Source organism: Ambystoma mexicanum, chromosome 11 (assembly GCF_040938575.1).
Source record: "Ambystoma mexicanum isolate Mex_15411 chromosome 11, UKY_AmexF1_1, whole genome shotgun sequence".
NCBI lineage: Eukaryota > Metazoa > Chordata > Amphibia > Caudata > Ambystomatidae > Ambystoma > Ambystoma mexicanum.
The window spans coordinates 67,130,307-67,149,554 of NC_090934.1; positions in this window are offsets into that span (position 1 = coordinate 67,130,307).

A 19,248-nucleotide genomic window follows, 5' to 3' on the forward strand; every position below is an offset into this window, starting at 1 on the left:
GTCCGTTCACCAAACCAAAAGAAAGAGAGCTGCACCACCAGGAGTCCCACATGAACTCCTGCATGGAAAACACGACAGAACACATGATAAAAAGCAGTAAAGGACAAGGATACAGAGGCTCTGTCCCTCTGATGCATTTCCAGCATCACAGCTTTATATCTCACAGCAGAAGATAAATACAGCATAACTGATCCCTCAACAGTTTGCACGCACTGCAACACAAAGCTTGACAATAACCAAATGACATCACACGCTGTCAGTAATTACTTAGAAATTTTCCAACCTCCGAAAGCTCTCCAACAACTTAACTTGTACAAGAACATTATAATACAAACAGTGCACACATTTCAAGTATAATACACCTTCAACCAAAATCAGTCAAATTACCTCCATCAGAGTTACTAAAGGGTATATGTGGCAAAGTAGTATATTTGCCATTAGATTTAAAAGAAAATCTACAAACTCTAGGAGTACAACAACCAATAGATCAATCTTTGATTATACTAGATAATGGTGTGCCAAACAAAAGACAAATAAATTTGGCAACAACTAGTCAACTTAAACACAGTTACACAAGCCCTACAATATCTAAAAGAAAATAATGAATACTACAACGATATAAACATAGAGGAAAATTTATGAGAAACCACCAAATTATTCAAGACTCACCAGCAACTGGCTAATTTGAATGTGTAGATCCTGTCACTGCAGCCAACATGTTAGATCAATATAGAATTCACCCACTACACTCCAAAGACACCATTGACGATTCACTAGAAACATATTAAATGCATAAAGCCAAAGGATCCCCAATGAGCATATGGGAAAAAAGTGTAGAAGCATGTTCTTTTCCTCTTCTCTTTCCTACAGGAAAGGGAGGAAGATATGATGAAAGGTCCAAAGAAATTAGTACATCAGAATATCCCTCTTTCCAAATGTATTCTGAAGAAACCAGATTCAGGCAAAATATCAAATATATTTTCCACCTCCTCTTCGAAAGTGACCTAGCAACTCTATGTTATGGACTTTCACACACATTAAAAACAGGCTCTAACTTTTGAAAAATATCCACTACACAACTGCTTCAGAAAATCAAAGACAAATGTGAAGTTTTGCAGTCAAGTATTACAAATCTCTTGGCAAACATGCATGGTACAAAATAATACTGCTTCCAAAATCATACGGATGTACGTTGTATGGTAAGGAACCGAGGCCCACCCACATGGTTTGTTACTTTAAGCTGTGCAGAGTACTCATGGGATGACTAGCACAACAACGTACTTACACACTGCAATCCAAAATAAAGACAGAATAGATATAAAAACACCAGGAGAACTTTGTTCTCGTGACACTGTCAATCTGTCAAGGTACGTTCACCATCACTTCATTGCCATGCTAGTTCATTCACACTAGACCGCGGCGGATGGTGCCATTCACTGGGATCTCGACTAAGAGCCTGCAGGTAATCTGCATGTTGCAGATGACATGAGGGGGAACTAAAAATGCTGTAAATATCAGTGGATGTGCTTGTGCGGTCCCTAATACGATACTTATTTTCTACTTCAGAAATCATATTGCACTCAACTTGACTGGGAACGTAGAGACAGCCATACATGCGACCGCCCAGCCCGCCATTTTCATACTATACTAATTGCAGAAGAAGTACATGACTTATGATCAGAACTGTTCAAGCCGTAAGCAGTTAAGCCGTATATTGCAGTCCCGGAAAGGAGATTTAGAAATGCCAACACCTGGTGTTGCACGATTCTGGGCTTTTTCTAACAAGACACTTTTCATTATCCCCAGAAATCACAGCACATCAATTTGATTGTACAGTTTTGGGATTGCCATACTTATGGTCTCACAGCTTGCCATCTGAAGAGTACACAAAAACGGTTGGGAAAGCTTATTATCAACAACCTAAAGCGTGCCCTTGAAGGTCAGTGTATTGTACTATTGACTTTGATTGTAGCTAAGGACTGGGAACCTTGTTATATTACAACCAAGTACAGATTCATTGAATACCCTGCCCCGATAGTGCTCCTGATAGGAGATGCTTACCGACCCGGTTAGAGATGGTTAAGAATCTATAACTATAGCCACACATCTGGTGGAATAATGACAGAAGGAAGTGAAACATAATGATTATTTTAAAGGGTGCATTTTGGAAAATGTAAACACAAGCATGTTTCCAGATCTAATTCAATTAGTTCTGCAATACAAGCATGACCCTGTACTTGCTTGATCTATTACACGGCCACCAACTTTTTAATTTGTCACACAGCAGTAATAGGAAGGCAGAGCAAGGAGCCCAGGGACCTGTCCATTACACTCCAGATGCGTGAAAGCAAAACCATGTCGGGGCTCGAAGACTGCCCTGAAGAAAGTGGGTAAAAAACTTGTAAACCACTGAAACCGGCAGACAAAAAACACTGTAAGACGGGTAAGGGTACAACCGATACTACACCGTTTTGCTTCATTCCTGGCTAGGCCCCCCTGGTCATTTGATGGGATGATTCCAGTAACTGATAGCCATTTTGGGTTTCTTAAAACTTTACTGACAGAAATGTCAAATTGAGGCAACCTATGTGTTCCTTTTTTTTAGAAATAAAAACAAAATGTTTTTCATTCTTTTAAATATAACATTTACTGTTACACCTCATAGAGTAATGGGACTTGTTCAGTTGGGTATATAGGTCATTAAAATTGTTTTATCACCACTAATAGACTAACTGAATGTGTGTTTTAAAACATCCTGTTTCGTCATACACTGCAAGGGAATCCAGTGTGCTTGACGTCCTTTGGCAGAAGGCTGACCCAGAAACTTCCTTAGGAGTTGCACATAAAGATTGTGTGTATTTCCATTCCCTTTCCTGTCTGCTATTAGATAAGCGTCACACCAGCGAAACCTTGGACTAGGGGGACATAGTTAATGATAGATATATTTTCACGCTATCCTTCTGTCCTCTTTTTGTGCAAATCAACTTCTGGGGCTCCTCTTGTTCTTTCCATCCCTTTGGAATGGTGTAATATTTGTTGCAAGTGTTAATTTTTGGTGTGTTATTCCCCTTTTGTGCATATTACTAGTCAGGATCGACCCTGCATATGTAGCTTTGAGGCACCCCTTTGTGATTTTTGAATGTAACAATACCTCCGTTACTCAAAAACATAGGTTACCAACAAATTTGACAAATGCCTACTTAATATTTCTTCAACCCAAATTTAGTCACAAAACTGTAGCACAAGTAACAGTTAGAATATGCCAACATCCATAATACTACATTAGTACTTTTCAAAGTAAATCTAGTTAGAATACACCAACATGTATCTAACTATTTGAAACATACCCTTATTCCAAAACACTTCAAATACGCCATCTCAATTCTTATACGACAAAACATCTTCTGACCTCTAATGTAGTTAGAATACACCAACAGGTATCTAACTACTTCAAGTATTCACTCAATCACAACATATTTCAAACACTCATACTATTATCCTTAGACTCACATAACTGTCATTGTTTTGTTTTTAATCCAGTATACTGTTTTCCTCAATTACCCAATTATTATTTAATGTCAAGAGAGCAGTGTGTCATACACTAATGCTGTACCAAATATAATTCCTAGAATGTGAAGTTTATTAGGTTCTAAATGTATATGTACAATTGTATACAACTATAACTTTTCAACTATCCTGCTTAACAAATTGTACTGTTTTTTTTTTCTAACAATATAAATCAGAGATTCCAGCTTCATAACACTATACAACTAAGTAACCATAGCATTTATAATCATATACTTATTCTATGAGCACTATCCTCATTTGTACTACCGTCATAAGTACCATATACAGTTCAATTACATAATTCTTCCTTATTACAATGATGTTGTACTCCAACTATATTACCTATATTTACTATACACATACTACTACTATGGTGATTCTGGCTATACTCTTACCACATTACCTATAATTACTAGACACATATTACTACTGTGGTGGTTGTGGCCAGTGGACCTATTCTTGGGACCATTGTCTGCATCCATACCCCTCAGAATCTGGCCACTGGACTCAACCACCATAATACAATTAAATATATAACAACTAAGTCCCATAAACCGTCAACTAATAAAAGTCACTCTAACTGCCCTGCAATCATAATTATGTCCCTGGGCACCAAAATTTACCGCACACGCAACAGCATCTGCAAAGCCGTTATTCTACCTATAGAAACGGCTCCATATCATCTTTATGCCACTCTCCTACTCGTTCCAAACCCTCTTTCACAAACCAAATAACTCTAAATGTATTTCCCAAGCCGTCCGTTCACAGCACTGTCCGCAAATTACTGCAGTGTCCGCGGATGGCAACAGCACCTGTCCAACCTTTTTCCACCTACAAAAATAGCACCCATATCATATTTTTACCACTCCCCCACCCTTCCCAGTTCCTCTTTCCACCACCAAATAACCCAAAATGTGTTTTCCACACTTTATACCCAGCGCTCTGTCAAAACTAACCAGCCACTGGCCGCGGATCCAGCATGGCAGGTGTTTACAAAAATGTGACGTACTTAAAGCTTTTCGCCATCCAATCAGCAGGCGTGTCCAATGTCAGCAGACATCACACCTTCCTCTGGGCCAATCAGAGGCCAATCCACGTACAGAACAGGGAAGTGAGTCCACTGACCAAACCCAGATACCACTCATTATTTTTAACCTAGTTTTTGGTTGTTTTACACAAAACTACTGGACGGATTTACTCCAAATTAAGACAGTCATACTTTCATGACCAAGCCACAGCTCCTGCTGAAAATGTGATGAAAATCCGACCCGCGGTTTGGGCTGTAGCGGTGAGCAAATTATTTTTCCATAGGGGAAAAACCAGACATTTTGGTATCCCCCTATAACTTTGTCCCCTATTAAAACCTCACCACATTCCCGAGAATCGATTTAACAGGGACATATATTAGTTTTTAAATGTTTTGTGAGGATTTGTCCAGGGGGGACGAAGTTATAAGCTGCCCAAATAGTACTCTTCCTATGGGATGAGAACCTTAGCCATAACTACAGGGCCGCTACTGCAGGCCCTGTAATATATATATATATATATATATATATATATATATATATTCAGTGAAAAAACTTTGTTAAAGGAATGTTATGGTTAAGTTGCACTAATAAAAACCTATGAAATTCAGCAAAAAAAACGTGTTAAATGAAAGTTATGGTTACAAGTAAAACCGAAAAATCCAAGAAATTCACCAGTTATGGTAAGCTAAGCAACCATAACTCCCTCCACCATCGTGCATTGCCAACACTAACACCCACAACATAAAAAATGACATAACAAATGTCATTGATGACATCATATATGAAATTAATTTTCATGAAATGTTTCTACATAGGGTTGAGTTTATAATATTGGTAACAAGATGTCAGGGATGATCGGGAGACCTATCATGAACTTCTTAATGTATTGAAGTCAGCATCTAAGCACAACATTATATTGGAGTGTTGTTGTTAATATAGTTATCTATCAATACATACACCTAGGCAATGAGTGCAGCGTGCACCATATAAGTGCAGTATTTTAATGTGGTAATATTGGCCAGTAAAATAATACATTCAACCTATCCAAATGTTAACTAACATTAAACTTGGAATTAATAGCTAGCAATGCAAGACTCACTACCCACTTATGTTTTACAAACAATGTATATGCAAAGCCACAATGCATACAAATCTGAGGGGCGTACAGGGAAATTCTAGTAAAGAGCAACAAAACAACATCACCAGAAAATTACAATATCATTAGAGCTGACCATCACGTACACAAATTAATTGTGGGCCTCATTACACGGAAGGCGGTAAGGGTTAACGGTCACCGGTAATGGTACCGGTGACCGTTAACCCTTACCGCCTTACTGCGAGGTCCCTTTGCGGGTAGGTACTTTAACGCCTGCTGTTTATCAGGCGTTAAGAACCAACCCGCAAAGGGACCAGGGTGCTAATTACGGTACCACAATTTGCGGCACCGTAATTAGCACCTTCCCCATTCCCATAGAGCCCTATGGGGCAAAAATGGAAATGGGGAAGGGCAATGGGGGAAGGGGGAATTACTGCTCCGCCAACCGTGGAATAGGGCGGTAATTCCCCTTTCCACTAAGGCGGTGCCGGTATTTTACCGGCATGGACCAAGGTGCTAATAGCACCTTGGTCCTCCGCTTACCATGTAATGAGGCCCTGTGTGTTTGAGGCGTGCTTATTGGCACACGTATGTGCACCATGCGCTCAGATCAAACTGTAAGGAAATATTTTAAGAACATGTTTATTTTAATTGTTTTTCATAATGCGCCTAACACCGTATCCGAGTTCGGTTTCTAAGAACAGATCTGGGCCTCGAACCTCTGTTGCTCTGCGGGATCTTGCTTCCAAATAACCATTGAGTTGCCCCTGTGCTATCCTCCGTTCACATATGAGAAAGTTAAAGTTTAGATGTATAGCACCTTTTCAATGTTTTAAATTGTTACTGTTAGTGAACAAAAACAACTAGTCTACATATGATAGCGAAGACAAATAAGTGGCCCAGATATGTGATGTCATCAGTGACATCATCAAGGACATTTGTGATGTCATCTTTTATGTCGTGGTTGTTAGTGTTAGCAGTGTATGGTGGTGGAGCCAATTATGGTTGCTTATCTTACCATAACTGGCACTTTGCTGTTTTTTTTATTTTTATTTTACTTGTAACCCTATTGTCCCTTTAACACAGTTTTTTTCTGCTGAGTTTCATAGGTTTTTATTAGTGCAACTTAACCATGATATCCCTTTAACAACGTTTTTCACTGAATTTCATAGGTTTTTACCAGTGCACTGTAATTTGCTACAACTTCCTAATATCATACTTATGCCCTATATAGCTACATTTTTGGCCGATGAAGAACGTTTTAGCTTAAAACTGTGGCATTCCCTACCTCCTAGCAACATGTATAACACTGCTATACATTTTTGCAACCTTTTCCACTGTTTTTGTGTTCGGCGATGTTCACGAACATCTGACTTTACCGCAGACTTTCCGGACAGTGTCAGGTGACCTTGCGCACGTGCGCAGCATGAAGATGTGTTTGCGAACATGTCCACACTTCGCAAACTGGTCAGTGCTTCACAATTTGAAACTGCATTTCCAGCTGATCTAATATTTTTTAAGCTGAAAACTCACCTTTACACAGCTTTACACCTATTTTTAATAATTATCCATTTGCCATCAAGGACACAGCACATACTTGCAAGAATAGAAGCATAATTGCTATTCATTTTCAAAAATGGCTTCAGCTATGCCATCCCTCCTCCTCAGTAGCCAACACCACCACCACCAGCTGGAGGTCCTAGACAATGGAAAAAGCACAATGATGCAGAAAACAATCATGAGGAGCAAGAAGATGAGGTAGAGGAAGTGCCTACCTCTAGCACCCAGAGAGAATCATGGGTGTGGCAGTTCTTTACAACCGTTGTGGGTGTACTAAAGGCTAAAGCTACCAATGTAAATTGCACTGAGTTCAGCGTTCTACTTGGTCACGGACAACTTGGGCAGTACTCCTATGGGACCACCTCCATGCACTGCCACACCAAATCCAACCAATGGGGTGCTCTCAGAAAGGCTGTTCCTTTCTGAGTAAGTAGTAGGCTTTCTTCCTCTGACTCATCTTCCTCAACCAATACAGCCACCACACAGGCGACTTCTGTGGGGCACACGATCCCACCAGCTACCTTGCAAGCTATAAAAGAGATTGGTGATCCATATCTTTCGAAGACACCTGCACTCTGTATAGACTGCAGGACACTCTGCAGGGGAGCAGTTTGAAAGTGCTTTTGAGGCTGCAATCAAGAAGCATGAGAAACACTGGCCACTACCTGAGATTTAATGCACAGCCAACATTGGCCTCTATTCACCTGTCCCTCCATTGCTGGTTTTGCTGCCCCTTCCCTTATTTCCCTTCACACCTTAAATAATAACTAACTAAAATCAAAATACAATATAAAAAGTTTCCTTTAGGAACCACCTTTCACAGTTAACAAAATAGAAGTAAAGAAATATATGCTTATAGACTCCATCTACTTTACATTTTTCAGTTAAGTAGTTAGACTCAATAAGATTTGCCAACATTCCCATTACCATTTTCTACTATGATAATGGGAATAATGGACAACTGTATATTAGAGAAAAAGAACAACACACAAAAACTATTTTCTGTCCAAAATACAATAAGGACCATAATCCATAACCAGTCATACTATCCACAGTCTCTGCAGTCCCCTTTCTAGGCCATGCTTTATTAAACAACCCGGATTGCATGTGTGCACCATCGCACAAGACAGCCCTTCTACCCTTCTTACTGTTATTATTGAAGCACTCCCTCCTTGCCTGCTTTGAAACACTCACACATATATCCACCAATTAGTTTAAACAAACTCTAAATATATCCCTATCAGCATATTAAACTTCCACACACCAACTGACACTTAAAAATGTTGTACAAAACATTTCCATCTGCATTTCCCTTGCTTATCCAAGACAAGTGTACACACTGCTGCTATAAATGCACATATGCATTGTGCAGTTAAAGAAGTGCATGAATGTAAAGAGGAGTAGGGATTACAATGTGCATATAAAAGCCCAGAAAGAAAGTACCAAGACATGCCAAAGTGGAAGGCCACTAACTACCTGCTGGGGCACAGGAGGCCCAAAGGATTGGTGCACAGCCTCCAGGCGGTACACCCCCAACAGAAGTGCTGAAGGTTGGAAGGGTGTACTGGTGTCGACTAAGGACCATACTACGAATATGGTAGTAAACAGCCAGTGCTACTGTCAGGTTGCCGCTCTCCTCATGACACTGAATGTGCCACCTGATATCTTGGTGCCACTGGAACATTACAGGCAGTGGATATGGGAAGTCCCCATTCATGTGGATCCTATAGGACTCCATGGGAATGGGTTCATGGAAGCACCGGCACCGCTTTTAACGGTGCCAGTGCTTCTGTGAAACATCTGCCGTCTGGGGCAGTTGCACCGGCAGGTCAGAACTGCCGAGCGCAACAGCCCTGGCAGGCATAGTTGGAGTGTGGCAGTCCAGAAAGGGTGCCGGTATGGTGCGAACGGCACCCTTATTTACGGACCACCACACTTAGAATGAGGCACTAAATGTAGGACCTGAAACATATGAGGTTTATGAGGGCCCAAGCCACCAGTGTCAGTGGTATGACTTAGTAAGGAAGAGAATAAGTTACCCAGGAACACAAAAGTACAGTTTTCAGACGTTTTTGGTACTTACAGAAGTCCAGCTCAAGCATAAAAGGAGCAGGAAGACTGTTCCAAAAAGAGGCACCAGCCTAAGACCGAGCCATGCTTCCCGCTCTTTGTTTCAAAAAGCATTTGAGAAGCAGAGTGTTGGAGTTACAGCAGCGGTGGGCTGTCACAGGGCAGGATTTAGGGAAACAAAGTTGGACGCATTATAGTCCTTGCAATTAGAAGGAGCCAATGTACACATTTTTGGGCTGCAACAATACCATCCCTGGCCTTCAGGCCAAGTAAGTCTTATAAGCTCAAATAAGTCTTGCAGCCCTATTCTAGCTTTGCCAAAGGGGATGTAGAAAACAAATGGGAAGGTTACGGAAGAGGCTGCTTCAGTAGTCCAGCCTACACAGTGCCATGCCTGTACATACATTGCGCTTGTTTGCGTATCCACCATTGCACCTAACCCCTACGAGCCCACAGCGAGACGCTCACAGCCTCACCCCTCCACCACTCATCACCACCAGAGCACATAAGCATGCCTTCCATGCATGGACCATCACTCAAGTCCTACCTCATGGGACTGCCCTCTATGAGTCCCTCCAGAAATCTTGACCATTCACCCAAGCCACAGCCTGCAACCACCATCCCCCCGTACTGGCACCCAACCAAGAAAGTGATTGCCACTAAATGTCCTGCTTCACAGGCCCACACAGGGGGTGCAAGCACACTCCTTCATCTCTACGACCACCACAACCCTTCCTGGATATTTACCACCACCAGCCAATTGTACATCCATGGAAGTCATTCCTATATATGCACCTTAGCTTACGTAAAACACTTAATTGCTTTTCAATCTTCTCCTTCTTTACAGTGGCTATTTAGCCTCCCTACTGAAGGACCCATTATCAAAACCACTCCATGGCTTTCCAGACTCCTTAATCAAGGATGACCACATGTCTATTATCCTTGCAAGGGCCCCCACAACCGGCAAGTTTATACACCTTAGTATGGTCGAGCTGAGCTAACCGAGTATCCCTTTTCTCTCCTCTTTGCTCACCTTGGTGCGCATAACTGATGGCTGTATGCAATAAACCAATGGGGCTCTATAATTGAACTACTTATCCTCTGTGAAGTAAAACAGGAACACAAAAGCAGAGTTTCAGACGTGTTTGGAACTTAAGGAAGTCCAGCTCAAGTATAAAAGGAGCAGGAAGACAGTTCCACACACAATGCCTCAATGGCGGTCAGACAATAAGGAATACAAAACAAGGACAACACATTAGTTCAAGGAGGTTTAAGGAACATTGTGTGTCATTAACATAACACTGGAAATGAGAAAAGAAGAAAGACATCAGGTGGGCCAGAGGGAGAAAAAAAGATATGTAAATACCACAATGATAGGATACAACTCTGGGGTACTCTGCAGGTACGTAGTGAGGTGGTGGAGTACAAACAGCCCAGTTGCAGCTGGGAAGGGTGGTTAACGAGGAAAACAGATGAGCCAGCCCAGTGCCTGATCCATGATGCTAAAGGTATCATGTAACTGTTTAATGAACATACAATGGATCACCGTGTGAAAGGTGGAGGAGACATCAAGGAGCAATATCCACAATTGTACTACAATCATAAATGCCACATACGCTTCAATTACACCATTCCACCATATTACACATACTGTATACTCCCCCTACAGTACCTATAATTACTATAGGCATATTACTATAGTGTTTGTGGCTATAGGCCATACCTCCAAAAACCTGTGTACTGGCCACAACAACCACAATATAATGAAACCATATAACAGATACGCACAATACACCTTCAAATAACAAAACTCTCTCTATTCCCCCTGCATTTGAAATGATAGCCACCAATGCCAAAATTGACGGTGGAATCTGCAAACCCTTTCTTTACCAATAAAAACAGCTCCATAACATCTTTATTCCAGTACCCTGCCCTTTCCACGCCCTGTTCGTTCACAGCACTGTCCTCAGACTACCACGGTGTCCGCGGACTGGTTGGCACCTGCACCCACTTTTTTCAATTATAAAAACAGCCCCATATCATCTTTATTCCACCCCCACTCCCCAACCCCACCCTTTGCAGGCCCTCTTTTGGCCACCAAATAAATCCAAATGTGTTTTCCAGACTTGTTCCCCACCACGATATCCGCGAACACTGGCGGTTATCTGTGTATCCAACATGGCGATTGTTTCCAAAAATAGGACACACCTCATGTTTTTCACGGTCCAATCACTGGGTGCGTCCGATATCCAGGGACATTATGCTGGACCCTGATCAGTCAAGGGGTGGGTCCATGGACCAAATCGGGAAGTGAATCCGCGGAACAGACCTGCTTATCACTATTTTTTTATCTACTTTTTGACTCTATTATAGAAAAAAACTACAAGACGGATTTACACCAAGACCTCCTGCTGCAAATCTGGTGAAAACTCTTCTAGCAGTTTGGGATGTAGGGGTGAGTAAACATTTCTTTCCATTGCGTCTGTGAGGATTTCGACACATTTTGGGACCCCCCCTTGTAACGTTACTACCCCTGGATGAAACTACACCAATCTTTGCAGAATCATTCCTAGGAGGCTATATATTATTTTTTGCAACGTTTTGTAAGGATTCGTCCTGGGAGGGATAAGTTATAAGCCACCCAAAATGTGCTCTTTCTATGGGTTGAGAAATGTAACTATAACTACAGGGCCATTAACACAGGCCCTGTAAGAGTGAGATATATAGCGAGATAGGTCTGTAGACAGCTAGATAGGCTGATATGCAGATAGCAAGATATATATGTAGATGGACGTATAGATAGGTGCGCAGACAGATAGCCCAATAGAGATACACGGATGCAGATAGATAGATAGATAGATAGATAGATAGATAGATAGATAGATAGATAGATAGATAGATAGATAGATAGATAGATAGATAGATAGATACCTGGGAAGATGGGTAGATAGACAGATAGACTGAGACAGAGATAGATAGATAGATAGATAGATAGATAGATAGATAGATAGATAGATAGATAGATAGATAGATAGATAGATAGATAGATAGATAGATAGATAGATAGATAGATACCTGGGAAGATGGGTAGATAGACAGATAGACTGAGACAGAGATAGATAGATAGATAGATAGATAGATAGATAGATAGATAGATAGATAGATAGATAGATAGATAGATAGATAGATAGATAGATAGATAGATAGATAGATAGATAGATACCTGGGAAGATTGGCAGATAGACAGATGGACTGAGACAGAGATAGATAGATAGATAGATAGATAGATAGATAGATAGATAGATAGATAGATAGATAGATAGATAGATAGATAGATAGATAGATATGCACCTAGGAAGATGGGTAAACAAACAGAGGTAGACAGAAAGATAGATAGGTAAATAGATTAGAAGATGGGTAGATAGACACATAGACAGAGACACAGAGAGAGAGAGAGAGAGAGAGAGAGAGAGGAGAGAGAGAGAGAGAGAGAGAGAGAGAGAGAGAGAGAGAGAGAGAGAGAGAGAGAGAGAGAGAGAGAGAGAGAGAGAGAGAGATAACGACCTAGGATAGTTAGATAGATAGGTCCTCATTACGACCCAGGCATTAAGGGGTTAACTGCGCTGTAAAAGGTTGCAGCGCCATTTACCCCTTAATGCCTTACTACGAGCTCCCTTTGTGGCTCCCGACCTTAACGGCTGGTCTGTACCAGCCGTTAAGGTAGGGACCCGCAAAGGGACCTTGAAGGTAATTACGGTACCGCAATTTGCGGTACTGTAATTACCACCTTCCCCATTCCCATTGAGCCCTATGGGGCAAAAATGGGAATGGGGAAGGGCCAATGGTAAATGGGGAATTACCGCCCCGCCAACCTTGGAATGGGGTGGTAATTCCCCATTTCACCATGGCGGATTCGGTAAGTTACCGGCGTTAACCATGGCGCTAATAGCGCCATTGGTTAACGCCAGGGTTGTAATGAGGCCCATAGATAGATAGATAGATAAAAAGATGGGCTGATAGACAAATAGATAGAGACAGAGAGCGATAGATAGATAGATAGATAGATAGATAGATAGATAGATAGATAGATAGATAGATAGATAGATAGATACACAGACCGATGGATAGATAAAGAGATAGGAAGATGGATACAGAGGTGAAGAGAGATGGTCTAGAGAAAGGAAAAAAAAATAGAAGGGAGAGATAAAACGAGCAATGAGCGAAGGTAGAGAGGTCGTGATGTAAAATGTCAAGTATACAAAGTCGGGGTGTGGGGGGGTTGAGGCAGGTGAGATATTTATGAATCAGACTACAATTAATGACCTCATGTAAGAGATAAGAGAGATCCAATGTTGCTGATAATAAGATCACGGTGACAGCTGGTTGAAAGGTTATGCTCTGATAAACATGTCTCTATTCCCCCCAGACCTATCAGTGGAGAGAAGCCGCCTGAAATGACAGCCTTGAATCATTAGCACAGAGTTTAAACAATGCCAGTAATTCCTGCCGTGCCTCTGCTTAATGGAAAAGACCAGCACTGCTAGCTATGCATCAGATACTGTGCATGCTACTTAGTGCCTGCATCAGCTTCAGCCATCTTCAAAGAGCTGCATAACTAAGACAAGGGAGATGATGGGAATAGACCAGCACTGCTAGCTATGAATCAGATGCTGTGCGCGCTACATAGTGCCTACATCGGCCTCAGCCATCTTCAAAGAGCTGCAAAATTGGGGCAAGGGAGATGATGGGAATAAACCAGCACTGCTAGCTATGAATCAGATGTTGTGTGCACTGCATAGTGCCTATATCATCCTGAGCCATCTTCAAAGAGCTGCATAAATGAGGGAGATGATGGGAATAGACCAACATTCCTAGTTCTGCATCAGATGCTGTGTGTGCTACATAGTGCCTACATAAGCCTCAGCTATCTTCAAAGAGCTGCATAACTGCGTGAGATGATGGGAATAGACCAACACTGCTCGCTCTGCATCAGATGTTGTGTGTGCTACATAGTGCCTACATAAGCCTCAGCCATCTTCAAAGAGCTGCATAACTGAGGGAGATGATGGGAATAGATCAGCGCTGCTAGCTCTGCATCAGATGTTGTGTGCGCTACAATATGCCTACATCAGCCTCATCCATCTTCAAAGAGCTGCATAACTAAGACAAGGGAGATGATGGGAATAGACCAGCACTGCTAGCTATGAATCAGATGCTGTGCGCGCTACATAGTGCCTATATCATCCTCAGCCATCTTCAAAGAGCGGCATAATTGAGGCAAGGGAGATGATGGGAATAGACCAGCATTCCTAGCTCTGCATGAGATGTTGTGCGTTCTACATAGTGCCTACATAAGCCTCAGCCATCTTAAAAGAGTTGCATAACTGAGGGAGATGATGGGAATGGACCAGCACTGCCAGCTCCGCATCAGATGCTGTGCGCGCTACATAGCACCTACATAGGCCTCAGTCATCTTCAAAGAGCTGCATAACTGGGGGACGTGATGGGAATAGGCCAGCACTGCTAACTCTGAATCAGGTGCTGTGCGTGCTACATGGCGCCTACATAGGCCTCAGTCATCTTCAAAGAGCTGCATAACTGGGGGACGTGATGGGAATAGACCAGCACTGCTAGATATGCAATAGATGCTATGCACACTACACAGTGCCTACGTCAGCCTCAGCCATCTTCAAAGAGCTGCATAACTGAGGCAGGGGAGATGAATGAATATTGTCCAATGAATGCTGTTTATCAAGGAAATCAACACTTTAACTCATGGGGTCAGATTTAAAATCCTGCATCTTACTGTTAATTAATGACCACATTCCTACCTTTATTATTATTATTATTAGGGTTTTTATTGAGCACAGACCTATTTTCGGGAAGCAACGGAACACTACAACCATAAGGGGAGGAACAAAGTGAGGGAAGCAGTGAAAAAAAGGAGTGTGGAGCTAATAGGGGAGAGTGAGGGTGGGCAATTGGCAGCAAGGGATCTACAAGCAACCGGGGGGGGGGGGGAATGGGAAGCAGATCCGAGTCTCAGGTAGAGTGGGGAGTGCAGGGAGTGCAGGGAGTGTGGACCTAGGTGATAGGGAGGAGACATTCCTTGAAGAGGAGGCTCTTGAGCTCTTTACTGAACGCGCAGATGGGAAGCAGGTACAAGTGGATCTAGGTCACCAGTCCTAAGCCCCGCCTTCCTGGCGCCATTCAGGTTACCGCTCTTTTTACCCACTAAGCAAGCTCTGCCCACGTGGTGCCATCCTGGTTGCAGCTCGTTTTCCCTACTTAAGGAGCCCCGCAGCCTCTTTTCCTTTGAAGATGGGGAGCGGGTGCAAGTGGATCTAGGTCACCTGGCCTAAGCCCCGCCCACCTGGCAGCTTCCAGGTTCCTGTTTTTTTTTACCACTTAGCAAGCCCCACCCACCTGGTGCCTTCGTGGTTGCCGCTCTTTTTCCCTATTTTAGAAGCCCTCCAGACTGTTTTCCTTTGCGATGGGGAGCAGGTGCAAGTGGATATAGGTCACCTGGCCTAAGCCCCGGCCACCTGGTGCCTTACAGTTTGGCACTCTTTTTCACCACTTAGCAAGCCCCGCCCACCTGTTGCCTTACTGGTTGGCCACTCTTTATCCCTACTTAAGGAGCCCTCCAGCCTCTTTTACTTTTCAGATGAGGAGCAGGTGCAAGTGGATCTAGGTCACCTGGCCTAAGCCACGCCCACCTGGCACCTTCCAGGTTGCTGCTAGTTTTCCCCACTTAGCAAGCCCCGCCCACTTGGCGGCTTCCTGGTTGCTGCTCGTTTTCCCTACTTAAGGGGTCCTCCAACCTCTTTTTCTTTGCAGATGGGGAGCAGGTGCAAGTGGATCTAGGTCACCTGGTCTTAGCATGACCCACCTTCTTACCCCTTCCTCTTCCTTCCTGGTCTTAATGCTTAGATCAAGGGCGTCTCTCGCCCGAGCATCCGAAGCGAAGGGCTGACGAAGAAAATGGCAATTCCTGGTTGGACCTGTTTGGACCAGCAGGACCCAGGGCCAGAGCCCCTGCTTAGACAGCAAGTTAGCATGCACCAACATGTGCTTACTCCCTCTGTCCCCACAGGCCATCCCCACCCCCTCTGGTTCCCCTGTGATGTTCTGTTGTGCCCCGCCCTTCTCGCACAGAGGTGATGCCCGTTTTGCTTGATTCTTCTACCCTGCCCCCCTCTAGCCTACTTCTGCAGGAGTCTGTCCTGATACATTCTGGTTTCACCATCACCGTCTTGTAGCCAATGCTGGATTTGACTTTTATGGACTTTATTGATTCACGGTGTGTCACCCTTTCTCATGGTGGCCCTGAATCATGCTGTTCCATTTTCATCTTGTATTCGGACTTGTAACATTTTGTGTAACTAATGACTTCTGCAATTGTATTCGCTCTCCCCTCTTGCTTCTCCACTCTTTTTAACTACTTACTCTCTGTTCGCTCCTCCTCTCCCTTTCTCCCTTTTCCTATCTCCTCCCCTCCTCCCCTTACTTTCTTGTATGCACTTTCTCTATCAGAATTTTACCTGGCCCTATTACGATAGCAACCATGTCTGTCTCCTCCCCTTGCCCGTACTTGTCCACCCACCCCCTCTACAGCACTATCTGAATTCTCATCATCAGGCCTAGTACGATAGTCGCTTGTCTTGTTCCTCCCCTCCCTTTCTGTACCCCTCTCCCTCATCTTTTATTTTTCTCCAGCTCTACCAGAAATGTCGTCAGGCTTAGTACTGTAGTCGCCTATTTCCATTGCCTTCCGGCTCTCCTCCTCCCTTCCTTATCTATGTCTTAGCTCTTGCACTATCTGAAATGTCGTCAGGCCGAGAATGATAGTTAATTTCACATCTTTACTGTTCATGGCCAAAAAGAATGTCATTGTAGTTTCCCTTGTTCCCTCCCGTGCCTTGAAGCACTTTGAAACATGTTGTGTATAGACATTATTTAAATAAGTCATCATATCATATCATATCATAACTGGAGAACCAATGGGGCAAGTCTGATATTGACCGGGAGAAGGTTCCAGAGTCATAGAGTTTTGCCAGAGAAGGCCTGTCTTCTGGTTCTTTCCTTCCTGCACCATCGGAGTTCAAGTCTGCACGTCCTTACTTCTGGAGGCTACAACGAGACCATACACATAGGTTCTAATATACATCAACGGGCAATAGACTGTATACCCCTCCTCTTCTTAATGCCTTCTCTCTACAGACCAGACCCACAGCATACAGCACCCTAAGATTAAATCGCCTAACAACACTCAACCAATTTTGATGCACTGTATGATTTCCTGATGCAAATGACAGGCTCCTGACGCTCGGACTCATGACGCCTCCTAGCTGCTTACATCTCTTGCGACACTTGCTAGGCAGCACCACTCCACACTAGGCAACACCAATGACACCCTGACACTACACGACACACCCAGAAAATGTTGACTATCGCCTGGCAGTAAAGGCAACACCATCAGACACTAAACCTCTTGACATGTATCTATATGAACAGAAATGGCAGCAAAAGGTGACACTATACCAAATTGCCGGATACAATACAACACACCCAGCATTCAAGCAGACTCCTTTCTTGGAGGTCAGTTCCCAATAGGTGTCAAACATGTCTCTTACTTCTCCTCTAGGTCTCCAGACACAAGAATATACTCTTGACATAAACAGACACATAATGGTACCAGAGACTCCGGACAAAGGACAACACCCTAATACATAGCCAAAACATCTGATAGATAACCACACCCCAAGACAATGGGCCTCATTACGACCCTGGCGGTAAGGGGTTTACGCCAGCGTTAGCTGCGCCGACCCCTTACCGCCAATTCCGAGTTCCCTTAGCGCCATGGCGCTTTTAACACCTGCTTTTAGCAGGTGTTAAAATCCATGGCGCTAAGGGACCATGGAGTTAATTACGCCACCGTAATTTACGGTGGCGTAATTAACGCCTTCCCCACTCCCATTATGCCCTATGGGGCAAAAATGGGAATGGGGAAGGGTAAATGGGGATTGGGGACTTACCGCCCCGCCAAGGTCGGAATGGGGCGGTAAGTCCGCCAACCACCATGGCGTAAACGTAGTTTACGCCATGGTGGTAAAGTCACGGCCCTGGCGGTAACTTACCGCCAGGGTCGTAATGAGGCCCAATGAGCTATTCCTCCTGACACTCAGCCTTATGGCCTGTTTCTCGACCTTAAATCATGGGATTCAGTCAAAACTCCTTATGCACAACCATATGCCTTGAATCTCAATTGCACCTGTTGTTACCCACCCACACCGTCTGCTACTCGGCCATACCGTTTGGCAATCAACATAGCTCCTTGTACTCAAACATAAATCATGACACTCACTCGTGCGTCCTACTATCCAGCCATACCACCTTGATACTCGACCATACCTTGTAACATTAATTCATAACTCCTTGTCTTCAAACTTAAATCATGACACTCGCTCCCACTTCCTGATACCTAACCACACCTCTTGATACTCAAGCATACCTTGTGGAATGTAGTCCTAACTCTGTCTACTCAAAAACATAAATCATGACACGTACACCTCCTAATACCCAACTATTCTTCCTGATACTTGACCATACCGTGCACCATGCAGCCATAACTCCTTCAACTGAATCATACATAAGGACGCTCAGTCATACATCCTGATTGCCAACACACTTCCTGATGCTCGACCATGCACTGTGGCATTCAGTCATAGCCCCTTACTCTCTATCATAGATCATAGCAATCAGTCATATCTATACATCCTGATACTCAGTCATACCTTCTAACACTCAGTCATAACTCCTAATACTCTACTATAAGAAATTACACTCAATCTACTCAACAATACCCCATTCTTTTGAAACCTTCTCTGTGACTATGAGCAACACCTGCTGATACCCAACTATAAT